This window comes from Hemiscyllium ocellatum, chromosome 28 (genome assembly GCF_020745735.1).
Source record: "Hemiscyllium ocellatum isolate sHemOce1 chromosome 28, sHemOce1.pat.X.cur, whole genome shotgun sequence".
Classification (NCBI taxonomy): Eukaryota; Metazoa; Chordata; class Chondrichthyes; order Orectolobiformes; family Hemiscylliidae; genus Hemiscyllium; species Hemiscyllium ocellatum.
Window position 1 is genome coordinate 30985251 of NC_083428.1, and position 11997 is coordinate 30997247.

Below are 11997 nucleotides of genomic sequence, written 5' to 3' on the forward strand. Positions count from 1 at the left end.
TACTTGGAAAAGTACACCTGTATTTGTTTCCCATCCACTATACGAATCCTAAATTGTAGTGAGCAAAATGGCCACAAGATGGCAACAATATGTATTTATTCAGTGCCTTTTATGTAATAAAACATCCCAACGTGCTTCACAGGAGCTTCACAAAACAAATTATGACAGGAAGACACAAAAAGAGGTATTCTACCAAATAACTAAATAGCTTGAACAAAGAGGTTTTAAGGAATTTATTAAAGGAGGCAAGTGAGGTGGTGGTGTTGCGAGGATCTTTCAGATCTTGAAGCCAAGGCAACTGAAGACATGACCACTAGTGGTGGAGCAATTAAAATTGAGAATGCTCAGGAACCAGAAGTTTTGGAAAATATTACAGAGAGGCCATAGAACGATTTGAAAATAAGAATAATAATTTTAAAATTAGGGGTTTGGAAGATCATGTAAGTCAAAGAGCATAGGTATCATAGGTGATAGAACATGATGCAAGTGAAGACATATTATGTAGAACTATGAAGAACCTTCATCAATTTGGTTGCAATCCTCTATTTGGCATAACAGATCTATGCTCGTCCTACTTTAATACTTCTCATCATACTAACATAATTTTGTATTCCTTTTTCTCTTATATACAGAGATAAATTTCCCTCTGCATACTACTTGCAACTTATAGTTGAATATTTGGTTGTTTTAAATTCAATCGCACTAGCTTATTTCAGATGGTAACAGGTTGACTATGCTCCTGTTATAGTGCGTTCAGATGCATATCTTTTATTACATCATTTCAATTCTTTTTGTTTGCTTTTTAGATTTTCACTTTTATTCCTTGTCCTGTTACCAATGTAAAATGTTGACTGCTGGCTTTTCATTTCCCTGATTGTGTTGTTCCGCACTATCCAGACAAAAGGTAAAGTCACAGCAGTCATAGGGCTGCTCTCCCATTATAGACAAATGACTGTTGGTGGGTTTAATCGGGGGGGGGAACCACCACTCTCCAGATGAGGTTGAGAAGACAGGCTATTCATGTTAACTTCAGTTGGTGTGGGAATTGAACCTATGCTATTGACATCCCTGTGCATCCCAAACCAGCTGTCTACCTAACTAAGCTAATTACCAATGTGCAAAGTTATCTCTGAGTATCTAATTCATATATTTAGCGGGTGTGTGTATAATGGCAAATACAAGAGCAGCTTGTGGTGCAGTGGTAGTGTCTTACCTCTGAGCTGTAGAAGCGTGTGTAATGTCTCTGATCTGTAGAAGTGTGTATAATATCTTTGAGCTGTAGAAGTGTGTAATAATGTCTCTGAACAGGTTGATTACAAATATCTGTAATTGTCATAATGGTGCAGGTTGGTGTAGTGAACAGAGGAGGCAGAGTGAATAGAAGGTGATGTAGCATGTGTACTGATTAGATAGCAGAGTCTAGTGAATATGGCTTTCAAATGCTTTGTATGTCACCAAGAAATTCTGAGCAAAATTTAAAAATGGTCTTCCTTAGGATCTAAACAGGAGAGGCAGAGGGCATGGCTGAGATTTATGCTTTTCACCACTTCACTAAAGAGGAGGATGCTGCCAAAGTTATAGTAAAGAGTGAATAAGTAGAAGAATTGGATATGATAAAAATCAGCAAAGACATACTTAAAGGTTGGTAGTATTCAAAATATAAAAGTCAATGTTCCTGGTAAGATGGTCAAGGCAAAAATGGATTGAAATTGCAGGGGCAGTAGTCACAATCATGCAATTCTCCCTGAGATTTGGGAATGGCACCACAGAACATGAGAATTGCAAATGTTGCAGCCTGGTTCGGAAAATATGCAAGGGATAAACCATGAAATACTGACCAGTTAATCAACTGATGAGGAAACTTAGAGCTGATGAGGGATAATATACAGATAGACTTTCAAAACATATTTGATAAAGTATTACAGAATAAACGTGCTTGAAAAAAAATCAAACCACACATGATTGAAAGAAACATTGGTTTTGTGATTGCAAAATTAGCTGAGGGACAGAAAACAGGGAATATTAGTGAACACCTGTTTTTCAACTGGAGGCAAGTGTATAGTGTTCCCAAAAGTCTGTATTAGGAACACTGCTTTTCTGAACTTATATTAATTATCTAAATTTCACCTTGCAGGGCGTAATTTTAAAATTTGCAAATGGTACAAAATTTGAATATATGGTAAAAAAGGAGGATTGCAACCAAATTTCAGTACGTTATGTCTGAACGTTGAGGATGCAAGGGATGAGAGAGGATGTTAGGACTGTTTCACAGTTACCAAAGGGCTGGTGTTTTCTGTCTTCTGACACTTGCTGGGTATTTGAGTCTTTCCTGTTCATTGCTAACAATGTGGAAGCAAAGTGACTACAATCTGGAAATTACATCTCTCTGCAGTATAACTCCTCTTAATATTTGCATGAGAAAGTAAAATGGTGGAAGAAAGCAACAATACATTTCTAGAATGTATTCAATGACTCTAATGACTCTACTTAATCCCACACTTCTGCAGTTGTTATTTTTTGGTTGTATTATGATCTCAGACAAGACAGCAGGTTTATGTCATGACCCGGTGAGGGCCCAATAACTTTTGTTTTTAAAATAGTCAAAAGATTAGATTTGATTCGGGTGTTTTGCTAGGAGAATAAACCACAAGACTCCATAGATGTGCACTAACAATATTTTACTATACAAGTAAGAGTTGTATTACAAGCTACAGTGCATATGCAATTTAATTCTAACACTCAGATGTTTGTAACTCTTGGCTTCATTTCTGTTTCTGGCACTGTTCTGAGTTTGTTCTAACCTTACAAGACCAGTCAACTGCCTCGTCTCCTTGCCTGCAGCACATCTATCAATTATGCTTCTAACTTGGGAGTCTTCCCTTGTCACTGTCTCTTTTTTCAACATTCTGTGTCCTGAAATTGCTTTTCGTGATCCCTGAATTATTCCAAGCAACCTATAAGAATCAAGGCAATAAGCCCACCTCTATCAGAGGACAGAACTGAACGCTCCCATCTAACAAATCTTGGACTGGTGTACCATAAATGTTACATTTCACAAAGAATGCTGTCTTCCCTGGTATAACTGAACATTAAAAAATACATTTCATTATCATGAATTAAGTGAAAATGGGATTGCTTTGTATTGAGGACAATTTTCTACTTATGGTGGCTATTAATCTGCAGCTTGGTAAATGCTTCAGGTAGTTTCAATAAAGGACAATATTCTGCAGTAAATAAATACAAAGTCATGCAAGATGATTCACATGCTGGAAATCTGAAACAATCAGAAAATGCTGTAGAAACTTAGCAGGTCCTGCAGCATCTGCAGATAGAAAAACAGACTTAACATTTTGAGTCCAGCATGACTTTTCAGAATGAAAGTAGTTGGAAAACAATAGGTTTTATATTTTTGACCGAGGCAGAGGAGGAATGAGGAGAACAGATGGTGTGGAAGCCCAGTGTAAAAGACAAAGTGCTCATTCGTTGTGGTGACAGGGAAATAAAGATGTCTAAAGTCAAAAGATTAAAACAGAAATCCTGTCGGAGAAAAGAGTAGAACATATTCAAGGTGGGCATACTGGAAGGGAAATCACCAGAAAAGAGCTGTCCGCAGTTAACATCATAAGCTATTTTTAAAATGTGTATTTTTCTTTCTGGCTCTTGCTCAAGTAATCCACACACCAACAATTGGTGATACCACACCTGGAGTCCTGTGCACAGTTTTGGTCTCCTTATTTGAAGAAAGATGTAAAGGCATTGGAGGCAGTTCAGAGGAGGTTCCCCAGAGGTTATGGGTTTGTCATATGAAAAGAGATTGAACAGTTTAGGCCTAAATTTAGAAGAATGAGGGGAGATGAAATTGAGGTATTCAAGATGATAAAAGGTGTGATACAATAAATGTGGAGCAGATGCTTTCTCTCGTGGGGCATCCTAGCACGAGAGGTCATAGTCTAAGGGATAAGGGCTGGCAAATTTAAAAGAGAGTGGAGAAGAAACAACTTCTCCAAAAGGGTTATGGATCTTTGGAATTCACCACCCCAAAGTACAGTGGATGCTGGGACAGTGATTACATTTGAGGAGGAGTTATGCAGATTATTAATTGGTAATGGGTTGAAAGGATACAGAGAAGAAACAGGAAAATGGGAATGAGGAGCTTATCAGCCATGATCAAATGGCAGAGCAAACTTGATGGGCCAAATTGTCTAATTCTGCTCCTATATCTTATGAAGCAACAAATTACATCTTGTTCCCTGGGCAAATGTCCATACCTCATCTTGATAGTAGAGAATACATTTTTGAACACAGTGATTAGGGAAAGTCAATGAAAACACAATGTCCTTTTCTCAGTCTACAGATATCCCAACTGACGTGTGTTGATTGGTTCAGTTTGAAGAAATATGAATGGTGCAGAAGGAAATGCAGCAGGAAACACAAACAAATGGTTCACATAGATTTTCTGGACTGATTCAAAAAAAGAAAACAGCTGATGTAAGTGAAAATGTTCAACTCTGTAATGTGCAGTTATGTTTGGGTGTTGAGTGAGGACAGGGTTAAACTTTGGTGATTCCTTCCATGATTCAATCGTCTGGTCACAGTGTTGTCTCACAGTTGAGGACTAACACCAAAACAATTTACTCGAGCACGAAGGATTAGTTGGGAATATGGAGAAGCGTAGGGTGATTTTCATAGGATGTTGGAAAGAATTTCAAAAGTAACACAACCTGCTAAGTTGCCAGCCAGTTCACCAAAAGCAGCATGGGTTAGAGCTGGCTGTTACTGCTGATGTTAATCACATCCAAGACTAAACCATCTTCATTCTAATGTCCAGTGCCACTGTTAGTTTGCAATGCCACATTCCATCTCTCAAATCTGTATGAATCGATTATTCAAACTGCAGACATCATTTTTAACTACTTAGAATTTTTATAATTAGGATTCCTTCCAGCAAGTCCACACTGATCCTTCAAAGAATAACCCACCTAGACCCCTTCCCTGACATTTCTTCCTGACTAATGCACCTAACCTACATATCCCTGAACACTACAGGCAATTTAGTGTGGCCAATTCACCTAACCTGCACATCTTTGGACAGTGGGAGGAAACCGGAACACCCAGAGGAAACCCATGCAGACACAGGGAGAATGTGCAAACTCGATACAGACAGTCACCCAAGGCTGGAATCGAACCCAGGTCCCTGGCACTATGAGGTACTAACCACAAACCACCATGCCACCCATGTGCTGAGTTGTGTCTCACCTGAAAAAGAGATTAAATATCCCCCAATTCAATTTACCAATAATCAACAGAGCATTCACACTACATTGTAGAATCAAAGAGCTCTCATCTAAATGACCTTATTTCCTTTGAAGAGCATATGGTGATGGATGACCCTATTGTATTAACTACTTGAAATGGCTAAACTAAATTGAGAAGCCTCCAATTGCAGGTGAAGCAGAGACTTGAATTAATTTTTTTGGCTATATAAAATTTTATAGAGCTGTGAGTCAGTATTAAATTACCTGTCCTTAGCATTTCTAAAATAGGTGCATTTAATGCCAGAGGTCCAGTAAATGTGACCTTTGTGTATCTTCCATTTTCACTGATGAGAATAATGGGTGAAAGCTGGAATTGAGCAATTAGAACATTGCTATAAGTCAACAATTTTACTGATGTGTCATATATGCATTCAGAAGTACCATGTTGATAATTTCTGACAAAATCGCTGTAATAATTCGCAAACCTGAAAATTTCTTCCATCCTGTGATTCTTCTACAGTGCATTTCCATTTTAAAGTTAAAAGTTTATATGTTTACACGTGTTGAAACAGAAGAAAAGGACATGTATTTGACATAATCTACTTGGATTTCATGATGTAGAGGCCCCAGTGTTGGACAAGGTCAAAAATCTCATCACACCAGGTTATTGTCCAACAGGTTTATTTGAAAACATGAGCATGATTGAAAGTTATAAAAATTGTGCGTGACATAGACAGTGTGGGAGCAGGCCATTTAGCCCAGCAAGTCTTCACCAACCCCCCAAGAGCATAGCACTCAGATCCACCCATCCCCTCACCCCACCATATTCCTGTGACCCCCTAGCCAGCACACCTCTGGACACTATCTGTTAAAAATTGTGGCGCTAGAGAAGCACAGCAGATCAGGCAGCATTAAAGGAGCAAGAGAGTCGAATGATGAATGCCTATCTGCTGTGCTTTTCCAGAACCACACTTTTCAAGTCTGATCTCCAGCATCTGCAGTCCTCACTTTCTCCTTCTGGACACCATGGGGCAACTTAACATGGCAAATCCATCTAACTTGTACATCTTTGAACTGTGGGAGGAAACTGGAGGACCTTGAAAAAACCTACGCAGAGAACATGGAAACTCCACACAGACAGACATCCAAGGCTGAAATCAAACCCAGGTCCCTGGCACTGTGAGGCAGCAGTGCTAACCACTGAGTCATCGTGCCATCCTGAGGGCATGAGGAGAAATGCTTTTAACCCAGTTAGTGGTGGGAATCTGGAACTCACTGCCTGTAAGTGTAGTAGAGGCAGAAACCATCACAATATTTAATGAACTATTTAGGTATACACTTCTAATGCTAATGTATACAAGGCTATGGGCCAAGTGCTGGAAAATAGTATTAGAATAGTTAGGTGGTTGTCTTTTAACCAGCGCAAACCCAATGGGCCAGAAGGCCTAATTCTGCCTTATGCTCTCAAGGTTTTCTTCTGGATATTCAGCTTTACAGTACACAGTAACACAATAAAACTGAAGTGTCATCAAAAGAATGTATCAACCGGATTAACAGCTAAAGGAGCCTATGCCTCAGATGAGCAGATTGAACTGGCTATTCGAGTTTCCTCCGCAGTCATTTATTTATTCTTGAGCTATGTGGACGAAGTAGTGAATTTAGTAATACAAGGATCAACCAACTGGACCAAACTCATTGTGGATGCTCACATGGTCCTAACAATTCTTTACTTTAAAAATCTGCAAATTTATTATGATTGATTTTAATGGAAAAAGTTTTTTACAAAACCTAATAATGCTTTGTGGCAAATTCAATCTTAAAATTAGCCTATCACTTTACAACAGCTAAGAATCAAAGATGTACTTTTCCTAGCTTCAGAAACCCTGTGGCTATTGTATGTTGTATAAGAAGGAAAAAATTTATAGCACTGGTAAAAATATTATACTTGGGTTATAGTCATAGAGATGTAATGCATGAAAACAGACGCTTTGGTCCATCTCGTCCATGCCTACCAGATATCTTAACCTAATCTAGTTCCATTTGCCAGCACGTGGCCCATATCCCTCTAAACCCTTCCTATTCATATACCCATCCAGGTGCCTTTTAAATGTTGTAATTGTATTAGCCTCTGCCACTTCATCTAACAACTCATTCCATACATGCACCACTCTCTGTGTGAAAAAGTTGCTCTTAAGTCCCCTTTTAAATTTTTCACCTCTCACCCTAAACCTATGTCTTCTAGTGCTGGACTCCCCCACCCAAGGGAAAAGACCTTTTCTAATTACCCTATACATGTCCCTTATGATTTTATAAACCTCTATATGGTCACCCCCTCACCCTCCAGTGCTCCAGGGCCAACAGCTCCAGCCTATTCAGTCTCTCCCTATAGCTTAAATCCTCCAGCCCTAGCAACATCCTTATAAATCTTTGCTGAACCCTTTTAAGTTTCACAACATCAGAACCAACAGGAGGGAGAGACCAGAAATTTTAAAACTAAATGGAGTTCTAGATGAACTTCCACTGAAGATATGGTGGGGGACGAAAGAAGCCAGCAAGTAATTCATCCCCATTCTTCGTTCATAAACTCTGTTTAAAATTGCAAGATATGGCAAATGGAACCTTGGATAATTTCTTCCTCTTCCTCAATTCAATGCAGATCACTTAACTTGTATACTTTCTCATGACTGAATTTATATTTCCATAGGTTTTCATCAGTTCAGCAGGTTTTTAAAGTTGCTACAAAGTTAAAAAACCACACCACACCAGGTTATAATCCAACAGGTTTATTTGGAAGCACTAGCTTTCAGAGCGCTGCTCCTTCATCAGGTGGTTGTCCTGACAAAGTTGCTGACAGCATAGCCGCTAGACTGCCAATGCCAACTAGTGACAACTTTAGAAAAAGTCTTAATCAGTCCTAAATCTCCTCTGCACTCTTCCTAAAGCTTCCACATCCTTCCGACAATGAGGCGACCAGAACTGACCACAATATTCCAAGAGTAGTCTAACTAGGGCTTTATCGAGCCGCAGCATAATCTCGCAGCTCTTAAACTGAATCCTCTGGCTAATGAAAGCCAACACATGATACGCCTCCTGAACAACCCTATCAACTTGGGTGGCAACTTTGAGGGATCTATGGACGTGGACCTCAAGATCCCTGTGTTCCTCTACACTGCCAAGAGTCCTGCCTTTAACCCTGTAATCTGCATCCAAAATGAATCACTTCATACTTTTCCCCATTGAACTCCATCTGCTATTTCTCAGCCCAGCTCTGCATCCTGGTCAATGTCCTGTTGCAACCTACAACAGCCCTCCACACTATCCACAACTCTACCGACTTTCATCATCAGCAAACTTACTAAGTCACCCTTCCACTTCCTCATCCAAGTCATTTATAAAAATCAAAAAGGGCAGAGGTCCCAGAACAGATCCCTGTGGAACACCACTGGTATTGAACTCCAGGCTGAACACTTTCCTACTATCACTCACTGTCTTCTATGGGTCAGCCAATTCTGTATCCAGACAGCCAGATTTCCCTGTATCCCATGCCTTATTACTTTGTGAATAAGCCTACCATGGGGAACCTTATCAAGTGCCTTGCTAAAATCCATATACACCATATCCACTGCTCTACCTTCATCAATAAGTTTGTCACATCCTCAAAGAACTCAAAAAGGCTTGTGAGGCATGACCTGCCCTCACAACGCCATGTTGACTATCTCGAATCAAGCTATGTTTTTCCAAATAATCATAAATCCTGTCTCTCAGAATTCTTTCCACAATAATTTGCCCTCCACTGATGTAAGACTGACCAGTATATAATTCTCGGGTTATCCCTATTCCCTTTCTTGAACAAGAGAATAATATTTGCCACCATCTAATCATGTGGTACTAGTCCAGTGGACAGTGAAGATGCAAAGATCATCGCCAAAGGTGTGGCAATCTCTTCCCTTGCTGTCCATAGTAATCTTGGGTATATCCCGTCTGGCCCAGGGGATTTACCTATCCTCACGTTTTTGAAAGTTTCAGCTCATCCTCATTCGTAACACCAACCTGTTCTAGCAAATGAGCCTGTTTCACATCATCCTCACAAACAACAAGATCCCTCTCAGTAGTGAATACTGAATCAAAATATTCATTAAGGACCTCCCCTACCTCCTTTGACTCCAGGCAAATTCCCTCCACTAGCCCTCATTCTGGCCATTCTCTTGTTCCTCAAGTCAGTGTAGAACATCTTGGGGTTTCCTTAATCCTACCTTCCAAAGTTTTTTCATGCCCCCTTCTCGCTCTCCTAAGTCCATTCTTCAGTTCCTTCCTGGCTACCTTATAATCCTTTAGAGCCCTGTCTGATCCTTGCTTCCTCAACCTTAAGTAAGCTTCCTTCTTCCTCTTGACTGGATGTTCCACATCTCTTGTCATCCAAGATTCCTTCACTTACTATCCTTTCCTTGACTCAATGGGACAAATCTATCCAGCACTGACAGCAAGTGCTTTCTAAACAATCTCTACATTTCTGTTGTGCCGTTCCCGGAGAATATCTGCTCCCATACATGCTTCACAGTTCCTGCCTAATAGCATTGTAATACCCCCTCCCTCAATTAAATACTTTCCAATACTGTCTGCTCCTCTCCCTCTCCATGACTATAGTAAAGATCAGCAAGTTGTGATCACTATCACCAGAATGCTCTCCCACTTAGAGATCTGACACCTAACCTGGTTCATTGCTAAGCACCAAATCCAATATGACCTCCCCTCTAATCGGCCTATCTACATATTGAGTCAGGAATCCTTCCTGGACACACCTGACAAAATCTGCTCCATCCAACTTATTTGCACTAAAGAGGCTCCAATCAATAATAGGAAAATTGAATTCATCCATGACAACAATTCTTTTACTTCTGTGCCTTTCCTTTTGAAACATAAAAACCTTGGAACATCCAACAACCATTCCCACCCTTGTGATATCCAAGTCTCTATAATGGCCACAATATTGTAACTCCAAGCAATGATCCATGCTTGAAGTTTATCACCCTTATTTTTGACACTTCTTGCATTAAAATAGACACACTTCAACCCATCACACTGACTGCAACCTTGCCTTATCAACTTTCTATCTTTCCTCACAGACTCTCTGCAAGCTGTATCTGCCTGTTTAGCAGCTACCCCATTCTCTGATCCATAACTCTGGTTCCCATCCCCCTGTCAAACTAGTTTAAATCCTCCCAAAGAGCTCAAGCAAACCTCCTGGCTAGGATACTGGTGCCCCTCCAGTTCAGGTGTAACCCGTGCTCCTTGTACAGGTTCTACTTTCCCCAGAAGGTATACCAATGATCCACATTTATGAAGTTATAAACATTACCTAGTTCTACGGTCCTGACTTCAAAATAACTCTTCATAATAGTCAATGACTCTTTATCATTGAAAGATATTTACTAGGTACTAACAATCATTATAAGAATAAAATTAGCCTTATGGATTTGATGCAAGCTCTATTTTGTTGTTTTTGGATGTTGGCACCACATTGGTGTAATTCTAAATTAGAGATTGAATAAATCTGTATGTGGGAGATTAGAAATGTTGTTTTTGCAGGTGGGGGAGGGGGTGTAGAGGGGGGAAGGGAAGGGGAACATTATACAAACGGTCGTGGAATTCTTGTAGCATGTAGCATAGTTAAGGCTAAGACTTTAAGGAATATAGAGGGTCTTTTAAACAAAATAGTTTTCAGCTAGGAAATAACTATGAAGGGTTGTAGCTGACCACAAAAAGAAGCAGCAAGGGCATTTCACAATAAAGTTTATAGTATGATAAGAGAAACTGGATAAAAGAACAAGCTGTAACAAACAAGGAACAAATAATGCAGACAAAGACAGCAGGATGGTCAGATAAGAAAATAACTAACAAGTGAGGTAATCGGCTTATGATAGGATGGGAAAAGGGAGGCGTAATTCCGCAACTTGTAAACTGAATAAGAAAGCTAACAGGCTCTGTTTTGGCGCGCATTTCTGCTTAATTGCAGAAGCGTCCGGTGCTTGCAAGGCTGTAATAAATTGTTCTTTTTCCAAGGCTTTGTCTCAGGCTGATTGATTTGTGAGTGAGTTCTGTTTCTCACATGTATTATACAAGATACTTGATATTCCCACTTGAGAGACTAAGAACACACTTTTCAAAATCAGCACAAACTTCAAGACTTTAAATTTTAATAAACTTGAAAAAAAATCCAAAATCATTTTTTTGTGTTGCAAAGACCAGAAGAGGGAAGAGATGGATTGATGCAAACATGAGAAAATCATAAATTCCACAGATTTATTAACGATTGATGAAAATGTACCAGAAATCCTACTATTACACTTCCAGATGCAAAAGTATTGATTTCCATTTTGAGAATGTCCAGACACAACCTGAAACTAAACTTACCAATCAGTTTTGGCTATTCCTCCAGCCTGTCTACCTCTTGCTTCAGGAACAATCTTTGCCCTCCATTCTCTTTACTTTCTAACCAGGAGTTAATGGTGCAGAAGTGGCTGAGGCCAAAGCATGGGTTTAAAGTACCTCAGTAGCAACTGAGCCCCACAAACATTTGACATAAAGAAAATGAGAACCGAGTCGCTGATAATGGAGAGAAAATTAATGCACCACCACAGCTCGGACTCCATCCCTCACTCACTGTTGCTGTGACGCCATCCGTTGGCATGACACAGTGCGACGCGCTGTGATTGGTCTGCAGCCAGCCACTCAGAGACGGCGT